The 23997-nt window shown below is 38.4% G+C and overlaps 1 protein-coding gene across 4 annotated transcripts in view; it reads left to right on the forward strand.

Annotated features, from left to right (window-relative positions):
• FRMPD4 (FERM and PDZ domain containing 4) overlaps nucleotides 1-23997 on the forward strand; it is a 314276-nt gene that overhangs the window by 251828 nt on the left and 38451 nt on the right. The gene's annotated exons all lie outside the window — the stretch shown is intronic.

Genomic DNA, 23997 nt, shown 5'->3' on the forward strand with positions numbered 1-23997 from the left:
AGGAGAAACATCAGTATTTGTAATGGGATGTAGAAAGAAAGGAAGAACAGTGACTGACAAATGCTAAGGATATAGAAAAAGTTTTATTGTGATTCATATAATAAACTTTGCTTTTGGAATAACAGGAAATGTTAGTGCATTTCACAGAAAAATGGCAAGCAACTAAAAAATAAAATTAATAATTCAAATTCCAGTAGCCTGGTTGCTGTACACCAGTTTTGTTTCTGTATTCTCCTTCCCATTGGTGTAAACTCTGAATTTGTGGGTCTTGTTGGTTCCTGAGAGATTCTCAGGTTTAATGGTACTGGTACCTCTCCTCAAAACTTAGAGCTATCAGTGTTTTCTGTGTTACCTGTGTAATTTTGAAAGGTCACATTTTTCTACAGAAATTTGGGCAGGAAGTGCCACAGCAGTTGTACTCCTCCTGCAAACAGGTGCTGGGGATTTAGCTGAAAGAAAACTTCCAGAGATGATGCAGAAATGGTATAAAAATGCCAGAAATGCTGACAGCCTTCATGTGTGTTAGTTTGGATTAAGCAAAATATATTTTCAGATTTTTTTCAAAAAACTGTTAACCTGCAAGTCAACTAACGAAATTTGCTAAGAGCTTCTTGTGATGAGTAGACTCCATAAACCGGAAGAACTGTCCTGCTCCTAATAAAATTCTGTCTTGTGCTCTGCATTGACCACTGGTATAAGCCTCAAAAATGGGTATTATACTCATTTTTGATGTCTTTGTTTCTCAAGAAAGCAATAATATTCTCTTCTTCATTCTTTCTTTGGTTCTTTGATATTAAGCAAAGTTAGATTCTCTATCTCGTTTACTGCTTCTAGCAAGATGTAGTAATAACAGCAAGGAAAATAGACTGAATAGACCTGAGACAAACTGAATTTATTGCATAATTGATTCTCTGCCTTCAAATGAGAAACGCAATAAGAATGTCACTCTTTCCAATTACATTGACTACATTGGTAGAGTCAAATTAAGTATAATTTCATTCCAGGGAAAGCTTTAGGTGATGCCTTTCTTACACTGTCATTCTGTCTCTGCTCTAAAAGTCTATCTGCTGTTAGGATTTTTATAGAAACTCATTCTTTGATGAAATTTGGAGTGAAATATATTGCAGTTGTATGTTACAGCATTTGAAAATAAGAGCTTTCTTTTCATGCCAGTGGGGATGCCTGGAATGATTAGACGCTGTCAATGTGCAGTCCTGACACCACAGCAGAAGCAATTCTTTACATCAATGAAAAACTGAATCTCTTCTGTGTAATTGAAGGTTTTCATACGGGTTAGATACATCTGCAACTTTTCAATGCATCTGCATTTTTCAATGTGCATGAGAGAATTTTGGAAATCTTGTTTTCCTGCAGGTAGCACCATCTCAGTGGTCAGCAGTGCGGGTGTTTGAAATGCACAGGTAACACAGTGGGCAGAATCACAAAATCATAGAAGAACTGAGAGGGGATTTCTGGAGGTCATTCAATCTAACCTCTTGCTCCAGGCCAGATAGTGTCAAAGTTAGATGTGGCTGCTCAGCACTTGATAAATCAAGTCTTTAATACCTTCAAATACAGTGATTTCTCAACCACACTGGGTTGGTGTTCCATTTCTTAACCACTGGCCTTTCAAAAAGACATGAGCCAACTTCTTTACCAGCCTTAGATGCATCCCATCTAGGCCCATGGACTTGTGAGTGTCACTCTTACCTAAGCAATCCTTAATTCAGCCTTTGTCTGCCTCTGTTCCCTAAATTCTGTCACTGAGCTCATGGACCAGGGTGGCGGACCTTGCCCCTAAAGGCCAAAGCCAAGAAAATATCGAGCATCTGAGCTTGTTCAGTATCCTTCATCAGGTTACCCACTCAATTTAGCAGTAAATTTGTATTTCCCTTGGCTTTCACTGCTAATGTAGTTGTAGAGACCCTTCTTATCCTTCATCCATCCTCAATACATTTCAGTACCAACAGAGCTTTTCAATCCCCTGCCTGGCCAGGTACAGCTTCTGTTTCTCCTGGGTAACCTGTCTCCATTTCCATCTCTGATTTTTCCATTTTGCTCTGGGTCTTGTTCAGGAGTTCCCTGTGAAGCCACACTGGTGTCCTGCTTTGCCTCCTTGCTTCCTTGCAGATTGGAATAGACCAATTGGAATAGATTCTGGCACCTGGAGGAAGCTCTCAGTGAAGATCACCCAGCTTTTCTGGGCTCTGGCCTTTCAGAGCTGCATCCCAAAAGACCCTGGTTGCCAGGGCCCTGAACAAGCTGGAGTCTGATTTTAGACTGGACTCCTCTTCCTCTTTTTCTTCAGGATCTTAAACTGTACTTGATCTTAAACTGATCTTGTGGTCACTGCAGTACATTAATGAGAAACTGATATTCAAACACCTTTTTTTTTCTGTTATTATGTATCTCTTGCAGATTAGGTATAACAGGTATATTTTACATTCATGTGAAATTCAGATACTATTTTTATGCAGCTTTCCCTCAAAACTTTTTGTAAAGTCAAAAAATAATTTGTCATTATAATTGCAGAGAGTGTGTAAAAAATTAATCTACTCTCAAAATACTGATACAAAGATCATAGCATGTTAAATAGAAAAAAACCAAATTGCATAAGAAAATAAAAAGGCAGATTTCACAACCAGGTGAGCATCAAACTTCACCAGAATTAGGAAAGCCCAAAACTTCCAAAGCAAAATATACATAAATGTTAGATGCTAAGTGAATCTTGAATTTTTAATGAATCACAATATTTAATTGTTTTCCAAGAAAACATTGTCAGAACACTAACTTACAAAGAGTTATGAGCTTGAAGGAAAAGAAAATGGAAAGGGCAGTTTCTGCTTTCTTAAAAAAAGTTTGAAAATGTCCACCAAAAAGTATAACTGAAAAATATCAAAACTTTTTTTGTTAGGAGAAAGCATATCCCTAACCAATAAATTAGCTTTATTTCTAAATTTCCCACAAAACAAATCAGAGTAATTTCTTTTAGATTTTTTAAATTATTATTATTCAGTCCTTTTCTGACCAGCTCCTAACTGTTACTCTTACAGTATTAGAAGTAGACTGGTCTTTCAAGGAAGTCCCTTTTGTATAATGATTTTACTACAGGAAAATGCAAGAAGTTAAATGCAATACATAATACAGAAATTTTCCCATTGGCTTTTTGTTGTACTGTAATATTTTAGTTATGTGTGGGCTTTTAAAACATTTTCATTACTGAAAATAATCTTCCTTAAGTAGAAAACTTACCCGCTTCTGCTGATGCCAGGGGGTACTGAGCAGGAACCTTGTAAGAGATTTTCGGTTGTTTTTTAAGAATTGAGGAACACTCTTTCATCCTAGGAATTCTCAAATTTGGAGACTATCAGGGCTATTCATTATAAATAACCCCTGTAGGTCATCCTGATTCATTGAATTATTTTGGCTCTGCTTTACTGGCAACACTTAATTAGTGTTCAAGTAGTCCTTTGAAAGGCAGGGTTGCAGAAATATGAATCCAGTATGGTTTGCAGTCAAAATCCATTTGGACTCATTATTTCTAGGTGCTGTTCAATGGCTTTTGCACCATATTATGTTCTTCTGAGCTATTTCTAGAACAAACTCAGAGGTCGTGTTTATGGTTTCCCTTACAGAGAGGTCAGTTTTATGAATGTCACTTGTGGCTGTGGTCAAGATTAATTCCATTCAATGCAGACAGTTACAGAACTTTAAAAAAGGAATAAAAAAGATCACTTTTCTAAATATAAGCTTCAAGTCAAGGCAAGTAGCAAGCAAACAGAATACAAAGGATGTATTTGAAGTACAGTCAGTTCAAAATTTATCAGGAGCTATTTATGCTGGTTTTATTTTGCTGCTGATACAGATTCTGTGAGTTAAAGCTTTTCGCACATACTTAACAGTAAGTACTTTTAGATAGCATTAAAGTCATGGCACAATGGAGCAATTTTTTCCTTATATGAAGGAAATGCAACACTGACATGTTAGAAGGCATATTAATGTAGAGTATCAATTAATTGGTTGCTCAGAGAGGTGCATTTATCTCATTACCACTGGTTAATGTTACATTTGTATCTTTTTAAGAATCAGCTTAACCAACCCTTTTTTTTTTGAAACAAAGAAAAACATCTAACAGATAATTTGCCTTATTAGCTGAATTCATATAACATGAATGCCTTGTTTATCTTAGATTGCACCAAGTAGGAATTAGCCTACAAGGATCGCAACTTACGTAAACTGCCTTTTTATTCAGCAAGATATTTTAAGTGACACTCAAGCAAACTGCTTATTCCATAAACCAAACGGTGAATACAGCATGGTAGTGGTACTTCATTCACACTATAATTAAAATAGTTATCCAAGCAGCTGTCCAGGAGAAACTGGCATCTGAAGAGGGTGATCTATCTGAGATATTGTTTTGGAAAAACTATCCTGTTGAGGAAGCTTTATTGTACATTGACTAGAGTAGAACAACAGAAAAATGTTTTAGAGTAGAAACCAGACTTCTAGGTAGATAAATTAGGCTAGATTAGTCCATTCCTTGCAACTGTAACAGCAGTAAATCAGTATTTGATATTCTGTGGAATTCCACTAAAAGACTTAAATTGCAAAGCAAGAAATGAAAAAGGTGAAACTCATTAAGGGCTTTTAGTTCTTGTTGGCTCTATTTTCTGTTTAAGAGAAATGGCTCAAAAACCTCTCTGAAATAACTCTTTCTTTGGCAAGTTAATGTCACAGCAAGTTTTCATCAAGAGGATCTAGAGGGTTCTTTCAGTTCTTCAGTAGAATTTATGGTTTAATTCTGTATAGCCATAAGACTGGAGAGAAGGAACTTTCCAGGATTTTAGGCTGCATGTTGCATTTTAAGTGCTAACATGAATTTAATCAATACTGACCCTCCTCACCATTATTGTGAAATGGATGAGGATTCTGTCGCTCCCATTTGACTCTGTGCATGTCAGGGAACCACTTTTCCTACTCTGTGTCCTTAGAGCTAAATGCAATTGTAAAAGGGAGCTCAGTGACAGTGTCGGTCATCATTGTCATCTCACAGCAGCTGAAAATGCCGTTTTTTCAAACGTTTCTGGATTTAGTTTAGACAGTTTTTTATATTTGATAAAGTAATTTTGGTGGACTTACTATTAAAGATATTCTTTCTTCATCAACATCATATAGAGAAAAATCAAGCATATTAAGCTATTATCTATGAAACTGCTTAGCAACCATGAACCTTGAAGACTGCTTTTTTGAAAAACCAGTCATGCAGACATTTTAATTTGAAGGTACTCCATTATACTCCCAGCTCAGCATATAAATCCAGAGGCTTTATACCCACTTTTTGTCAGGCCCTGATTGATGAATTTCTGGTGTTTTAGGTTTTAAACACATAATGGTGAACAAAGGGACAAAATGTTGGACCAAGTGATCTGTAAGAGTTTTACAAGTGCCATCAATGGCGATAAGCCTTCTGCCAGGGCATTTAATTAGCTGATCAGCTAGCCCATGCAGGGAGCTCAGAGTCAGGATATTAGAAGTCAGTTCCTCTCTATCTTGAGAGGTGTTGTTAGATATGTATCTTCTACCTTTTGAGGTGTTTCTGCAATGTAATACAGAGATAACTGGATCATACTTCAAATTAGCTCTGAATCTGTGAGATCACACATTTAATATTATCTCATTTATCTTCTTTTCTTGGCTGTTATGGTGCTTCTTGTTCTTGAACTAATATATTGAAAGCTAATTCAGGTTTCTCCAGATTTTAATTACTAATCTACAATAACATTTCAGAAATGCCCGTCCACCTTTTCAAAAGCCTGTAAGAGCTGAAAGCTGCATAGAGATATTACTTGTTAAAATCAATACCAACTATGGACATTGTTCTCTTTTAAATCCATTATATCTCTGAAAGCATGCAGTGTCATATCTTTGCTTATGCTTAGCAGAAAGTTGACTGACATGGTTTAGAAAGGTTTGGCCTTGATAATTCAGATGTTCTGACTGCTGAGATCCTAATTTTTTTATGTAAACTTAATTTTCTTTTTGTTTTAACCATGATGAATGGCCCCCAGAGTTAGCAAGTGTAGGCCTTTTTTGAAATTTCAAGCCTTGATGTGTAATCTGTTTGAAATGTTGTGTCATCATCCCACTCTGTTCTCTAGAGAAAGGAGTCAGCCATGATGAATTTCAGGTCAGCTGTTCCTTAACAAGTTGCTCTATGGAATTCAAGGGTATGAATGGAGACGTGGAACAGCTGTGCCCAAACACAAGTAACTGTACTGATTGGTTCTTCAGATGTGAACTAGCAAATGTTGCTCTCATTAGCTTGTTCTGACAAGCTTATTGCTTCTCATCCAACTAAACAAAAGTGTTGGCTTATCCAAATGGAAGATTTGCTCTAAAGCCAGATGTGGATGTTTCAGAGTAACTGTTTCCACGTAAAGCCATTCAAATGAACACCCAGCTTTGAGCTTATTATGGATTAATGCTTCCATGTGATGAATTACCTTTATATTGCATGCTCTGAAATAGGTATTTATCCTTCTTTGTGCTGTTTATGCAAGCCTCATGCATCAAAGGATTACAACCTGTTGGAATACGTAGCCAGAGGTGCCTAAAAATCTCATGTCCTGTGTTTGGGGTAGGGAGGGTTAGAGAGCAGGTGTCAAACTACCAAAATCACGTAGCTTCTTGTTCCCAACTGCATTATACGTCTCTTTTGAAATGACACTTCCAAATCCTCAAGGATGGTGTTGGGCGAGCCAGCCCTTTACATTGTGCAGTTTGTACTTCACTGTTCTGTGGATGCCGTGAAGACATTACAACAGGACAGCTACACTTACTCAAGTGTATTCACTATGAAATTTAATCAGCAGAAAGTAGAAGCCAAGGAGAAACACAAGCCAGAGACAGTTTCAGGAGCTGTTTGGGGACACCAGTCTGTGCAGAACAGTTTCTGGGACTGGGGAAGCAGTGTAGGCTGACAGGAGAGAATTGTGCCATGCACCTAGGGCTGCCGGCTTGGAGTAGCTGTGAAGCAGGAAGATGACAGAGGTGTCTTCACCACTGTATGCACAGAACTCACAAAGTAACTCTGTCCTTCCAGAAGTGTCTGTCTGCCCTCATTGGGAAGTTTACAACTCCCTTATCCTGCCAGTCAGTTGCTGACTAATTCAGCTCATACACCTCAGCTAATGAAGCTACTGTAAGGGAAAAACATAGCCATTTCTGGGAAGACATGATGGTTGTGGGCTGGTGATGCTTTGGGAAGGCTTTCACGATGTGGCTTTTCCCAGGGGTAGCATCAGCATTCCCTTTTATCCTGAGCAGTGCTGGCCGTATGAATCACAGAAATTAACTGTATTTTATGTGCTGCCTAAGCGCTTCAGGACGACAGAGAACTAGTTCTTTAAAATACTGAAATGTAGATTACTTTGTCAATAAAGTGGCTTGTAGTTGCTCTGAATTATACCAAAAAGCTGTATTTTGATAGAAAGATGGCAAAGGTGATGCCGAGAGCTGAGAGGCAAACATGATATTTTTATGGTTTTGTAAGTTGACCCTTGGAGACTTCTGTCAGCTACAGGTACTTTGTATGAGGGAAAGGCATTTATACTGCCTCCTTATAAGGAATGCTGTTTCGAAGGTGGCAGTTTTACATGCACCAGTGTTCATAGGAGGTAAAAAGCAATTTAAACTGTTGAGAGAGAAGGGTGAAAGGACTGTGACCAGTTTGCAATGTCTGGTATATTTCCATTAATTTGAAGTACCTTTAGTCTTTAGTTTTTAGGATTTTTCCCCTGGCAAAGTGGAAGCAGCACTCCCTGGGGTGGGAAGGACATAAGGAGAGTGACTAAATGAGTAAAACCTTGCTCAGAGAAAAATGTCATGGAGAGGTTTTGGTACTCCATGGTTCATTGCTGTAACAGTGTAATTTTAATGAATTGTGTAATGGGAAGCTGACTCAGGAGCCCCTGAAAATGACGAGATCTTCCTCTAGCTCTGTGGCATGCTGATGCTGTGTCTTCCTGATTCTCAGAGATAGTTTTTTTCTTTCACAGTTCTATTTACTTTCCAGATGATATTTAGCCTACAAAATAAAAGAAAATGAAGAATGGTGCTCCCTGAGGCTGTGTGTGTCCATAAGGTGTCTGTCCTTCAGAGCATTAGTGTCCACTTTCAGTGGCTACCTCTACATTCCCATTTCATATTTCTGCTCTCATGGCAATGTTGCCTTCCAGTCAGCCAAAAACATATTAGGGATATCAGTGCTTGAAACCTGTAACCTGTAGTTTGTCTAAGGAGTTGGAAAAACACAAAAAATAGTAGAAATGAGAAAGTACCTAAGTGAATACTTAATAGTTAAACTAGACTGGAAGGGGCAAAGGAACCAAAACAGGCTTGATGTTGTGCCAGGGGAGGTTGAGATTCAATATAAGAATAGTTCTTCACCCAAAGAGTGGCTGGGCACTGGAACAAGCTTCCCAGGGAAGTGGCCACAGCACTGACCCTAACAGAGTTCAAGAAGTGATGGACAACACTTTCAGGTACATGGTATGACTCTAGGGGTGGTCCTGTGGTCCTGTGTAGTGCCAGGAGTTGGACTTCAGTGGTTTTTCTGGATCACTTCCAACTCAGGCAATTCTATGTTTTTACCATTCTCAGAATCTTAGCCTGATAAAGCCCTCTGCCACTTTTTTTTGTGAGATGTTTAGATTTAATTGTTTTGTAAAATAATTGGATCTGGTTGTTAGTGGAATTGACTTGAATTGATTTTTTTTCTGACTTTTGTTGTTTGCATTTTCAAGGGCTAATTATTGGATTTTTTTTGAAGCTTTTTAAAAAATCTGTTTAGAAGGTTTAAGTCTGTCTCTAGCAAGTCCTTTCTCTTTCCTATTTCCCCCCAGTAAGAATAATTTTGTGATTCACAGTCGCTCGTAGCAGCTGATAAATGAATGTAGTTGGAATAGAAATGTGGGGACTTCTGTGTTGGTTGATGCACTAGAAAAGTTTGAACACAGAATAAGATAATATTTTTAATTTAGTAGTAGTGCAGCCAACAAGGTCTCCCAAAATTGCCAAGAGATTATCTACTTCTAACTCTACCTGATATGCCCAATCAGAAGGTTAGTTAAAAGGGGAAGAGAACAGTTTTACATATTCTGACTCATTAGTCCCCAAAGTGAGATTTTTCAGTTAAATATTACCACTGACGGGAATGCTCTGGATCACAGTGGAACGTCAAAGGAGAAAAACAGTTTCTCATTAATCTGAGACAAAAACTAATAGAAACTAGTAGAAAATAAAAATAGGTAAAAATAAATTAATATTTAAAATATTGAGTGCTTCAAAAGGCAGCTTAATGTGATAGATTTCTCTGGGACTTATTAGTCAGCTTTTCCTTGATTTCTGATGTGACAGTTGATCATCTGTAATTCATTACAGGCAACACATGAAAAGCAGCGTAATAGAAGTATTTTAGTTACTGCTTTAGCTTTTTTAGGCTCTTTTTCCCACAGACATAATTTTCTGTTTGACTTTTTGCTTGACTTTTAACAACCAAGTCCTCACAAACCTCCTGAAAGCAGCAACAGGAAGAGGGGAAAGACCAATGGTGTGTTTCAAAGCAGGTGACTTCCAAATGATGTTGATCTCAGTCTTGCTTTGGTGTTTGTGAGACAGTAAAGCTGGTTCTGAGAAACCAAGAAGTTAGAATATCAAACTAGATCCAAAGGAGAGACTGCAGAGATAAAACCAGATTGCCATCAACCTACGTTTCCCCAAAGGCATATTTCTTACATATTATGTGCTGAAATGTTAATTGTTCTTTTAGCTCCTGTTCCTCCTCATGCAGACTAAAGCTTCATATATTTTACTTACTGCACAAGGGAAAATCCCTGCAGTCCACTGTCTATATTGTTAAATAAAGTAATTCAATTTGATTGGAGGTTTAGTTAAAACCATATTTGTTCAGCTTATGAATCAAACAAGACTCCAGGAAAGGCAAAGGTCTTGTCATCTTGTATCATGGAACTTACCCTTTTTCTGATCACTTCAGCTTTTCAGCAGGTCTGTTACTCAGAAAGCACGGTGTGAAAAAGGCAGGTTTTTTGTAGAAGAAATTGGTTGCTACAGAAGTTTAAAATCCTTTAGGTCATCTGTATTTCATAAAAAAACATAGGAATCATGAGGTTTAGTCATTACACTGAAATCTTCATTCCATACTTCGTCTCTTCTGCCCAATACCATTTTCTATGTGTCATTACAGTGTGCCAGAGACTTAAAAGGAAAATATCATCTGCCTGAATTTATCAAGAGGAATAGTAAAAACTCTCCATATTGGAAGACAGCAAAAAATTAAAACAATAATTGAGTTTGCAGTCCAGTTTCTTTTTAATTTTTTATCTTGTGTCATTCTCCTTACTGTTCAATTATACATGGAAATTATACTTTTGTGACCAGAAATACCCTCTTGTTCTGCTTTTCAGTTAAAATTCTATTTGTGTTCAAAGTCTTTAATTAAATATTAGGACAATGTGTTAATAAAGATACTGCTTCCTTTTCCCCTTAAAAAGTATCAAAACTATTTCTTAGTGTTCTACACCAATTACAGTCATGTTGCAGTGTCCAGAAGATGCCTTGAGTTCATTAATAATTCATTCAAACTGCCAGGGGTTTCAGGAAGGAAATGTACCACATATTGACATATGAGAGATGAAGAAAATTCAGCACACACTTTTGCAACCCTGGTTTTTTGGAGAAAGAGGAAATTGTATAATTTATGCTCACAGGTATATAAACTGAGGATACAGTTTGCTCATGCAAGTCTTAGGGCTGTTTATTGGACAAATAATGTGCCATAAGCATGCAGTATATAATCTGCATTTGTATGTAGGCATTTGCACGTTTGTATGTATGTGTGGAGAGGAGGAATATGATTCCTAAAGTTCTATTATAATGGATTTGGGATTTGTGCATTACTTAGAAACAAGATCCTAAGTTTCTGCACTTCATGTTACCCAAAATCTTGTCTTGACATTTTACATGGTTTGTCATGACCATTTTACATGGTTTGTACAGCCAACCTGGTATAAGGAGAGTTGCTTAGACAATTTAAAAATGTTTCTTTGAAACATTTTCTTTATCTCTACCTAAAAGTGATAAATAAAAGGTGCAAATTCTACCATGTCATTGTGATTCTCTCAATTAGAAAAAAAAATCATATTTCATTTCTGTTTTACAAGAAAATACATATTAAAATGGGGAAAGATGTGGACAGAGGATTTTTATAATACCTATAATTTTATGAGTATTACTAGTTTTATGGGGTCCATAGGATATACAGGTAACCCATGGGGGGTGGAGAGAGAGAGAGGGGTACTTCATACATTTTGCCAAAGATACACAATACAAATATAATGTTCTGGTGTCCTAATGGTACATACATGCAAAAGCAATTCATAAAGGAGCCAGTGCTGGGCATATATTTATTCTCTCTGAAGTAGTCCTAATTAGGACTACTACATTAATGTCCTAGTAATGTCCTAACTTAATCCCTCTGGAGATTGCCTCACCTTCAGAAGAGGCTGTTATCATGAGGCTTTTTAAAGTAAGGCAGCAACACCTGGAACTCCATTTCCTGTGAGATGCTGAGGAGTTCAGGAGGGCAGAGCTGGAGGTCATGGCAAAGCTGGTACTTAAGGATGACAAAATAGAGCAGTTTGTATTGGAAGGGACCTTAATGATCATGTAGTTCCAACCTCCCTGCAATGGGCAGGGACATCTTCCACCAGATCAGGTTGCTTAGAGACCCTTCCAGTCTAAACTTGAACACTGCCAGGGATGGGGCGTCCACAGCTTCTCTGGGCAACTTCTTCTGGTACCTCACCACCCTGACAGTAAAGAATTTCTTCCTTGTATTCTAAACATTATCTTGTCTTAGTTTAAAAACTCTTGTTCTATTGCAGCAGGCCCAGCTAAAAAGTTGTTCCCCATCTTTCTTAGAGGCCTTCTCTAATTTACTGGAAGGTGCTACAGGATCTTCCCGGTGTCTTCTCTTTTCCAGGCTCAACAATACCATTTCTCTCATTCTGCCTTCACAGCAGAGGTACTCTAGCACTCTGATCCTTTTTAAGACTCTCTCTGGACCTTTGTCTTTGCACCTTTAGCTGATGGAACCACTCTCATGTGGCAATAGCTGGTGAAATTCTAGAAGTTGGGAAATTTAGGAAAAGGACTTTGCAAGTCATGTGCTGGCATTACAAGGGAGGTGCTGTTTCCCAGTGTAGTGTGTTGAATATGGCCTCCGGTAGTAAAAACTTTGTTTCGGAAGAAGCCTGGCCAAGGTGAGGTGCAGGGTGACTGTGCCTGTTGCTCAGAGCAAGTGGATTAAAGTTGGTGTCGAGACCATTGCTCTCTAGAACTGCTTGGCTCACGTAATGAAGCTCGGCCTAGGGGGAAACGACCAGAGACTGTTCGTGCCTCAGCTTGCCATGGCATTAAATAATTCATTGAATCTGACCTTTCAGAGCAGTACATTGTAGCTAATAGAATGAATATAAAATGGATATAAAAAGGATAAGAATATCAAGTGGGAGTAGGGAGGCAATATAAATTTTATATATAACCATAGAAGGTCTGCAGTGCTGTCCATTCCTGAAAATGTGCTGGTAATTGGACATAGTTTGGGAAGAGCAGCAAAAATTAACCCCAAGTTTCCCCTTTTATGAGATTCATAAGAAACTCAGCCTAGTTGGGCTGCTGCAGGACAGATCAAGACAGGTTTATCTGTACAGGACAAACTGGGATAGCAGTTGTCTTTTCAGCTTGGTTAAAAAGTCAAGTCTATTCCTAAGAAACCACAGCTGATAACACTGTGAGAGATGAGACAGAGAGAGCTGTGGTCATTCCTCATCATTTCAAGTCTTTAAATTATAAACTTGTATCTGTTAGGCAAGATGTCACTAGAGGGCACAAACAGATACTCACAGAATCTTTTGACTCCAAGAAGACTGAAGAAAAGAACTCTTATTATTTACAAAGACCTTGCTTATATAGATTCTGAGCAATGACCATGGATTGGAGAACAAGGTTACCACCTCTCCATCCCACTGGCCAGGCTAGAAGTCAATCAGTTGACTCTCATCAGAGAGGAATGTGGAAAACAACAATTGTTTATAGTACAGACATGGAATCTCCGCTACAGAACTGTAAACATCACGAAAAGCTCACATATTATGGCAACACAAGATGTGCTATAGTTCAAGCATAACATAAGGCCTTCACAAAACATCTACCAACAATGCTTAGGCAGGAAGTTTGTGTTTGGATGAATCCAGATGTAAGTTTTATGTTGGTCTTGGCTCTATGAATGCACCAGAGTACTAAGACTGCTCTATCTCATACCTGAATCTGGACTTTGAGGAGTTGAATAAGCTGTACTTACTCCTTTGGGACTATTAGCTTTCTGGGAAGATGTGAATTTGCCAGGAAAGAGGAAAAATGAGTAGCTCTCCCTTACAGCAGTCAATTTCTGCTCTTGGGCTCTTGTTCACTGTCACCCATGCCCGTGTTCTGTCCACCTGCACTTAGTGCTGTGCAGAGCCTTTCAAAGGTTTGCCCACAGTTGGATGTCTTCTGACTTGCAGCCTCACCAGATACAGATGCTACACAGGGCATGATTTTTTTTTAAATTATTTTTAATTTTCTTCCTTTTATTTGATTGATGTTTTGTTTGGTTATTGGTTTTTGCATTGTGCGTTATTTCACTGGGGCTCATGACCTGTTTTTTCAGTGGAAGTGACATACAGGATAATATGGAGTTACTTTTCTGGTACACAATGCTGAGCATACACAGTTTACACTGTATTTCAGTACTATTTTTTTTTTTTTTTCTGCACTGATATTATGTTTTGGCAATTATAGCTCTGAATGTCAGAAACAGGAAGAAGTAATAATTTGGTTTGGTTGTACTGTGGTCAAGATAATGGCATGACTGCCTTATCTGATAGGATTTCCTGATGATCTAAAACTTATTTTTTATTTAAACAACAGTTTATTTACAGTGGGATTTCATACTCTCAATCCCTTGATTAGAAAGATGATGTTTTATCAAAGGGCAGTGTGCAGTAACTTATTTGAATAGCTACTCTACTGTAAATATTAAAAATATTTTCATATCCTACTCTTCAATATATTCCACTGAAATTATAATCTATTGACTAAATACAAAACTTTAGGAAAATATTCTAAAATGTGCTTGTATAAGTATTTGATAGCTGCTTTTGAACAGTTAAATTGTTTCAAGAAAAGAATATTTTGATTTTTAATTGTCTGCTGTCTTCACAGTACTCTCCTCATGACAGCTTACCAATAACTCCATGAGAGTTTTTCTTTCAGCTGCTGCTTTAGAATAATTACAGTACTTTTGTATGTATGTCATGAACAATGAGGAGAAAAAAATGCTCTTATCAAGGCTGTTCATTTAGATATCTAACACATGAGGCAGGATACCATGAATTTCCCAGTAGGTGCTCATGGTGCACCACCAATGGACTATTTTGTTATTTCAAAGAAAGTAATGCCATTATAAACATGGACTTTTATGACTAGCTTAGTTTATAAAGACAAACATCAGTGGCTCTCCATCGAAAAGACATTTGTTAATTGTTTAGCAACACCCTTATTATTGTAAATGGACCAATAAAACACTGCATTTTACAATTATTAAGCATAATACAGAGATAGTGATAGTGTTGTTTCACCCTATCCTGTCAGTGCCAGATCTATTAAAACTCCCAGGTATTAAACAGTCAAATGCAAATAAAGCAATTCTGCAGCTTTGTAAAGTAACTATTCTTTGTTTACCAAAGATACATGGTGGACTTGTTTTTGCAGGCACTGAGAATAATGCCTGGGCATTTTGTTTAGGTTCAGCTCTAAACATGAATATTTTGTATGTTGAAGCTATAAATTATGTGCATAAATATACATGCTAAAATACATAGTGGCTGCTTCTAGAAAAACTTGTATTTTGCTTTCTGGTAAGAAGTCCCTACTTGCTTAAGGCTTTGTTAAGGGAAAATTTGACAAAGGCATTCTAAAAGTGGCAGGAAAGGTGCTGTTTTGCTGCCTGTCTTGCTTTTGTGTGTAATTTTCCTGGGATGGAACTATGGAGCAATGTTCATCCTCCAGCAACATGACTCTGATCCAAAGCCTGCTGAAGATGATGGTAGTCTTTTGGTGGATTTCAGTGGGGTTTGCATCAGACTGTTTAATGATTACCTCATGGATTGCTTGCAGTGGTTCTACTTGTAGCCTTGTGATTTTAAGGTATAGCTTAATTAATTGTGGAATAACCTGCTTTAATAAAATATTTCCCTATTTGATCAGGGTAGTTCAAGGGGTGGCTTTGTGACATGCTATTCCCAGTGATAACCCATGCCAGCCTCTGCAGGTCCCTTTCCCATCACTCCTCCATCACCCTCCCTTCTCTGAAACTCTGTGCCTAGACACTGTTTGTCTTTTTCAGAAAACACAACATGAAAGTTAGATATTTCAAGTAGACCAGACCCATTCTTAAGTTAATGCTATATGTTGCAAAACAAAACTATAGGGGAGAGAGACACTGGAAGAGTTTTTAGAGCATCAGGTTTTATGACAGTAGAAATGACAACAAATGACAGTTGGAAATAAATCATAGAATCATAGAATCAGGCACATCTTTCCACTAGACAAGGTTGCTCAGAGCTCCATCCAACCTGGCCTTGAACACTTCCAGGGACAGGGCATGTACAGCTTTCCTGGGCAACCTGTTCCTGTGCCTCACCACCCTCAGAGTAAAGAGTTTCTTCCTAATAATCTAGTCTAAACCTACTCTCTTTCAGTTTGAAGCCACTGTCCCTTGTCCTGTCCCTACATGCCTCTCTCCATCTTTCTTGTAGGCACCCTTCAGGTCCTGAAAGGTCACAATTAGGTCACTCCAAAACCTTCTCTTCTCCAGGCTGAACAATCCCAATTATTTTAGCCTTTCCCCATAAGACAGGTGCTCCATTCCTCTGATCATCTTGGGGGCCTCCTCTGGACTTGCTCTAACAGTTTGATGTCCTTTCTGTGCTTGGGATCCCAGAGCTGGACGCAGCTGTCCATGAGAATAGAGGGGCAGAATCCCTTCCCTCACCCTGCTGGCCATGCTGCTTTGGATGCAGTGCAGAACACGTTTGGCTTTCTAAAAGTCCCCATTGCCAGGCTGTGTCCAACCTCTCATCCACAGCCCCCCAGTCCTTCTCGGCAGGGCTGCCCTTGATCTGTTCATTTCCCAGCCTGTAAATTAAAACATACGGAGATTTAAAGTGTTTGTGTTTGTTCTCTGCCTCAGTACAATGGTCTGTGTACTGACTTTCCTACCATTTTGTCACTGCATCACTCTGTGTTTGAAGCAGTTTCACATCGGCATCTCTGGGGCAGGGTGCAGAGCCTCATGGGCTGCAGCAGAGAGCTGTCATAGTTTGCATTAATACCCTTCAATATTACTTGCTAGCTACAACAGGAGAAAAAGAGTGGATTTTTTTATGTAGGAGCTGAAAACAAGCAGGCATTTTGAAGTCTTTTCTCTGTTTCTTTCATGAGTACAAATTAAACTGTTGGGTACTTTGTTATGAGTTATGGTATTCAGGTGAATGTACGAAAGTCCCAGTGTTGTTTCAGTGGAAGAGCACAGTTCTCTTAACTGCAGAATGCATAAAATCATGAGCTCAGAAAGACAGGAATGCAAGAACAGAAGATTGAAGTTTATCATAGCTGGAGTCATGGCTTTAAAGTTAGGGTAGGCTTTGATACACCATTATTTAATGCATGAGTTTGACAGCACTGAGATAAAGTTTCTGATATAATTCAGTGCATCTTCTTTTCCCTGAGGCTGTTCTACAACAAAAATAGGTTAGAGGGGGAGAAAACAGGGATTGTGCCTTTGCCACATCCCTACTACTTTTGTCTTCATCCTCTTCCTCACAAGTGTTATGCACAGTTTGACCGTTTAGCTGATGGATTGTAATAACTACCTTTGTCTGCATTATCACTACCATCTTTTCTGAAATAATGGGCAACTTTTTGAAATCAAATTTTATTGTTTTTCATGTTTCTGCATTTACTTTCCTTAAGTTAGTTGGTTTAATTTTCCAGATGTCAGTAGAGTGTTAGAAATGAAAATACAAAGCAGGCTGAATCAGAAATGTCTCCCTGTTTCAAATTCTGACCTATTAAATTAAAACTTCAATGATTAAAACAAAATATTTAATTAATTGATTAACCCTTAACTAATTAATTGATAACACCCTTTTTTACAGCACATATTATAATGTGGTTTGCAGTGAACTAGTTTTCTTTCCTGAACTAAGCATTTTGTGCAGAGAAAGTTCATTCTATTCAGAACTTACAGCTACATTCCATATAAGAAATACATTGGTGGTGATTGCTGAAGATCAGGAGAACTTTGATGAGTAGCCAATGTCAACAAAAAATGTCAATACTGTCTGTACTTGGTAACCTCTGAATGTGAGCATTATCACAAGCTTTTATGAAAAAGTTAATCACTTGTAATCGGGAAACAACCATTTAGGAGCCAACAAGCCAAAACAGATTCAAAGTCCTTTATTGCTACATGTTGTGTTTGATAGACCTGGCTCCAGTTGTTTCAGAGAAAGGTCAGAGAGACCACACAATGACTTGTGTATGCAATATTATTTCTTGGGGAAGATCTTTTTCTACAACCCTTTTAATTAGAAAAAGCATAAACACTTTTTTTCCTCCCTTAATTTTTACTGCACTTGCCATAACAGTCCTGAATTTTCCTTAAAAAGCAGAACAATAAGAACCTAGAGGTTCTATTGCTTCCTCCCTTCAATCATCATTAGCTGCACACATAATCAAAGACCCCTAATGAATATATATAATATGGATTTTTCAAGTGGAACCTATAGAGTGATTTTTGTCTTTCCATTTCCCTTGGAACGGGATTGATTGTGTGTGGATCTTACCCTTATTCTGCAAAGGGAAAGGACTCTTACAATTCCAGAGTACTATAATTTGCCAAATTACTTCTTAAGACAGTAAAAAGCATCTGAAGCACCTGGACTATTTTGCAACCTAGGACACAGGAAGAAAAGATTGCAGCTTGGAGAGGAGTCATCCCTTCTGCCTGTGCTCCCCATAGCGAGCTCAGGGAGGGTGACATTGCTTCCACTGCCTCTCCAAGAGCCAGCTCTTTGGGACTGAGATAAAAGGAGTGGCAGGTCTAAGGCTGGCACGTAGGGATCCATAACTGTTCTCCTCTCTTACATGTATACAAAAAACTACTGACTTGTAAATAATCCAATATTCATAATCTGGCACTTTGCATTAGCAGTAAATGTAATTCTAAAATAATGATTTAATTTGCTTTTTAAAAATCACATTTGCTATCTAATTAAACTTAAAAAAAATACTTAGTGACTACATAATGAAGAATTATTATGTCCATTGGAATGTAGAGTTACAGTGATTTCTGTCAGACTCAATTCTGACAAGTTTATTTTTAATCTTGAGGTTTGACATATAGCCCTTAAAAGATATATATCCTTGCATGCTAAATCCGCTGCTATGTCCTCTTTGAGAATTGAATTTTAATGCACGTCCTTGGAACAAGGAAATTATTCTTGCACAGATAGATTGTTGTCAGTGTGTACAAGTGAAGCAGATTTTTGAACCGCCTTTTTTTTGTGCTTATCTCACAACTGCAGCTGAAGTGAGGGATATTTGTGATTTCCTAAAGTTCGTGAACTAGCTTTAAATGAAAGTCCTCAACATACTGTGGATGAAACAGAAGTACAAGCTGTTCAAGAGGAGAATGGGATGTTCATTCAAGAGAAGAAATCTGCAGACCCCAAAGGTTTTTCTTTATAGGAGTTATTCTGTAGGAAGGACACCTTCATATTGCATACTTCTCAACCTGGTGAAGTTATGTGGCTAATATAGGATACATTTTTATGCAGCATACCATGAGTTGGCTCAGACTACAAGAGCAAGCCCTGCAGTATCCAAAGTCCAGGTAGCTGAGTCAAGGTGCCTGAAACCCTGTGTGCAGCCCGCAGAGCCTGTTCTGGTTGTGTGTTTGACAGGTCAGCGTAATTTCCGAACAATAAAACTTCTCTCACACCTCTGTGAGTTCCAGCTGTTTAAAGCTGTGCCTTTAGCCCAAGCTAGCTGCCTATAGCCACGCTGAGGACGGGAGAAGCTATTTGCAGCTGTCCCTCTGATTTCAGAAAGCATCTAGAGAGGTGCTTTGAGCTGCGGTACCTCATGCCCCGGGCCAGCTCGAGGTGAAGCTGCTGCTGGGATGGGTACGGCGGTGGCTGGCCGTGCTGGCCGGACCCTGGGCTGCCATCTCAGCTCGGCTCCTTTGCAGCTCGCAGTGGGTGTGCGTGCTCATGGCAGAGACCCGCGGCAGCGAGTGCGGGGCTGACAGCGCCGGCCTGTGCCCAGGGGCGATGGTTATTGCCAGGCGGGTTCGGAGCCTCAGCCGGAGGCAGCGCCGGTGACGTGCCCACCCCCCTTGGCTAACACGGCTGGTGCTTAGGGTCTGCGCAGTGTGATCAGTTCAGTGCTTTGTGCCGGACAAGCGGTGGGCTCGGCAGAGCGGCGATGGCCGGAGCAGAGGCGGTGCCGGGGCCGGCTCCGTCCCCAGCCCCACTGCAGGGCGGCGGCTCGGGCAGCCCTGCTGCTGCAGCGGCTGCAGAGCCCTGCGGGCCACACGCTGGGCAAACACAAGTACACCAAATAAATTATGTACGAAACACCTATGAAATCAATTTAGCAAGTCCCATCGAGTCAGCCCCTGCTTCTTTTCCCCCTATACCAGCACGCACCTTCTCTCCTATCACCTTTTTCCTGCCGCTGTGTGGTGTTACATACCCACCTCCCCCGTGAACAGCTTCCCTCCTCCCCCTTACTGCTTTCCTCAAGAGCAGAGTTGTTTTCCTGTCCTTCCCTTCAGTCCTGCCTGTTACCCGCAGCTCCTAAGGAGCGGGAGAGGACAGGGGTAAAGTGATTAATTTTCATCTTTTGTCCTTTTTTCGCTGCGGCGCAGAGCGTGGGCACGCTGCAGAGGCGATGGGCTGGGGCCGGCCGGGACACGGCACCTGTGTCAGTCGTGTCCCCAGGCGAACTTTAATCTGCCTGCTGCGGCCACCGAAACATCGGCTTGGCTCGGCAGGAGTGGGCGGGTTTAGAACTGATGCTAAGGAGGCGGGCGTCTTATTTTTACTGCTGGTGTTACCCATCTAGACTAGAGCTCCCATCTCTGGGTCCGACTGCTCTGCAATTATGTCTTCATTTTCTCTGTGGATAGAAGAATGCAACCATTCAGCATTTTCTGCTTGGTTTGAGTCTGCAGGGCAGTTTTCTTCTCCCCTTTTCAAACATTCGTTTCCCCTTTGTAATTTACAATGTATTTGCATTTACCAGGGAAGAATTTCTGCTTAAGCACGATTTAAATTTTATCTTAAAGACCACATTTATGAGCAGCATACATGTGCTTTGTAAACTTCTCAGAGAGACTCATACTAGTGAGTCTTTGCCTCAAGAAAAATGGGAAAAAAAAAAAAAAAAAAGAGTTGTTCTAGTGATACAGAAAAAGGGAAAATATAAAGGGTATAGCAGCATAAATGCATTTTTAGGTGATCCAGTATAAATATTAAGATTATTAAATTACAGTTAATGTGATTTTTAAAGGTTGGATAGAGCTCTAAAGAGAATAGATTTTTAAAGTCACATCTTACTGATTTTAGCACAGTAAATAAATTTTTCTTTTAAACAATTTTTTTAAAAGGGATGAACATTTGAATTTGAAACATTCCAGATATATGGTATATATTCATGCAGGACTTTCTAATAATTAATGCAATTTAACAGGAACAGGTGGTTAATTGTCTGGCAAAAGTATTGTCTCAATTTCTTCTCCTGTCAGTCTACTTCTTAAATAAATTAACTAATGCATGAGGATATAAATATAACCAAAGAGTTTGCACTTTGGCACTGCTGTCTGAATTACTGTGCTGTGTGCATGGTAGCTTGAGAAGAGTTGCCCCTTTGGCTGCTCATTCAAATCGTTACAAAATCACATTTGCCATCACTTATACTGTTCCAGTGGCACATGGATGTCTTTGGCATCTGACCAGTCAATTTTCTATTCCAGATGCAGTATGCAAAAATCATTCTGCATTAGTCTCTGCAGCTCAGTATCCATCAATTGTATAACCTTGCAGATACAATGATAATTAAAGTTATACTGATAATAAAACCCACAATGCTCAAGACACTGCTGAAACTTTTCATAATGAGGAATTGATTGAATCTTGTTTTGTTTGAACATTTACTTCTTAAAACCATTTCCAGTGGTCTGTAATTATTTAAAACATTATTCTAGCATTGTATTCCATAACAAAGGATTGAGATGCTCTTAGATTGGATCAGATAGTTTGGTCCCAAAAAAGCAGAAAAGACTGAAAAGCAAAAGTAATAGTGTTTAGGCATCTGAAGGAAAAATACCATCACTCTTTGAATGAATGTGGGGTTTTTAAAGAAACAATGATAAAGCAAATAATATTGAACTGAAAACAGTATATAATATAGTGCTTCAAAATGCAGTATTCTTCAGAATTCAAGAGCTTTATCTCATTTCCGATTACATCTTCCTCTTCTTAATTTCTTTTTCTTTATTGGCTGAATTACTTTGAGCTAAGATAATGCTGTGAAAGACTTCCGACACAAAATAGCCCTAAGTGAATGTTATGCATTATTAATAAAAACTCAGATAACTGTCTAAAACAAGATGATCCTAAAGCATTTAACATTTTATCAGCAAAATTTATCTCATGTTCTGCTTTTTGAAAAGCATTAAGGGGAAGAAAAAATTTAATAGCTGCAGGAATGAAGGATGTGTGTGAATGCCTGACCTTTCATTACTACATACACAATGCCCAAATGTGAAAATGAAAATGCCAGTGCCATACAGATTATGAATAGCAACTGTAATGGTTTCTAATGCTTCAGTACAAATGAAAATGAAGCTCTGATCATAAAAGATTATGGTTAATTTGTCACACAGTAAAAATATCTGTAAGGTTTTCTCATCTTTAGTGATCTTTCCTCCTCTTTAACGTGTAACTGCCATAAATCTCTTTTGCAATTGTACGGATACCGACATTGCTCCTCTACAGTTTCTGACATCTTCAATTATCTTTTCTTTTAGTTCCTATTTCAAATTTGAAGTATAATTCTAGAGTATGTAATTTCCTTGTTTCTTAGCAAGAAGCAAGTCATATATAGTGTTTATTTTAATTCACTGATGTAATTATTTATTCAAGGTGTTTGGCATTAGATAATGAATTTTATTAAATAATTATTTTTATTGATTTCTTAACTTCCATAGTATCTAGAATATGCTATACAAAACTATACAAAATTCTGCATCATCATGTATGGTACATCTTCTCTGTCCAAAGTATGTCCATCTATGTTGAAAATCAGAGTAGGAGAGGAACAGTCAGGAGAATATAAGTGCTAATGAAGCAATATTTGCATTATGTTAGTATCAGTATATCAATTGCCTAAGTTTTGTTAAGACAAGGCAGGCAAACAAGAGCTCTGCTACAGGTAGTGTTCATTGTGGAAGGCAGCAACGTTGCTTTTCCTGTTCCAGAAGACGCTGTGACCATCCCAGCAAGGGGACTTCCCTTCAAATCCATAAGCAGTCACTCTGCAGTCCAGTATTGGATTGATGGATTGTGACAGCAGAGCTGCACGTTGCTTGTTCAATCATCAGTGTAGCTTTAACTTGGGCTCAGAGTTACATCTCTGCAAAAATAGCCATTAACTGTGCCATGAAGTTTGGTGGTTTTTTTTTTTTTTGGTTTGTTTGGTTTTTTTTTTTTTTTTTGGGGTTTTTTTTTTTTTTTTTTTTTGTTCTAAGCTGAATTTAAGTTGTTCTATCACTTAAAATGAAGAGAAGTAGCCCATCACAAATCAGCTTTCTAATGGGGCATGAGATATCTGCTGCATCCAGACTAGGGGGGAAAAAAAAATGGAGTAAAGTGATGATTGTTGCCTTCTAACATAGTGCCAGCAAAAACAGGCATTAAAAATAAGCTTTCAGAAGACAGAATTTCTTTTCTAAATAAAAAATTACATAGCATCTCTCTGAAAAAAAGGAGGAGCCAACAAGTCTTCATTATATAAATGTTAGAATTACATTTACTCCCCAAAACATCCTTTTCAATTGCTAGATCATATTATTAATCTCTGTGTTACATTGAGATAAATGAATGGAATAACATCAATTTCCAGGGTTTGAAAAGTTATCTCATAATACCCTTCAGCTTTAACCTTCATTATTTTATCTGTTTCCACTATTGAAATAAAATTGAGATAAAAATTCAAGATACTATGTGGCTGCATCAAGGAGTCTAAACAAGTGGGGAAATTCAGGAGAGCATAAGAAAGTTTCTTTTATTCTGATTCAGACCTGTAGAGATTCACTCAAGATGTATTTATTTTCTTTCTCTCTCCTAAGTAAGTGAAGTCTGAACTCAGTTCGGTCATCCATATATATTTACAAAAATTTAGAAGCAATTTTAGAAAACAGAAGGAAGTTGTTATTACATTTAGCATTTTTTAAATTAAACTTTATATGATCATGTATGCTACTACAGCAAAATTATGATGGCTCAATTTTTGAAGGCTGAACATAAGAAATGATGAAGTAATTGGAATGTATCTCATAACCACTGCTATGTCTCTGGTGGCTGCCTCAGAGAAATGGTTCATGCCACTGTTTCAAAGCATAGTCTGTTGTATCAGCATTGGGTTGATTTTTTGTGATGGTTAGAATTCACCATGTTGTGCATTTTGTTCTACAGCTTTGGTGTTTTGTTACAGCCCAAGTTCCTGGACATCCTCCATAGGAATGCC

This window comes from Hirundo rustica, chromosome 2 (genome assembly GCF_015227805.2).
Source record: "Hirundo rustica isolate bHirRus1 chromosome 2, bHirRus1.pri.v3, whole genome shotgun sequence".
NCBI classification, from domain to species: domain Eukaryota; kingdom Metazoa; phylum Chordata; class Aves; order Passeriformes; family Hirundinidae; genus Hirundo; species Hirundo rustica.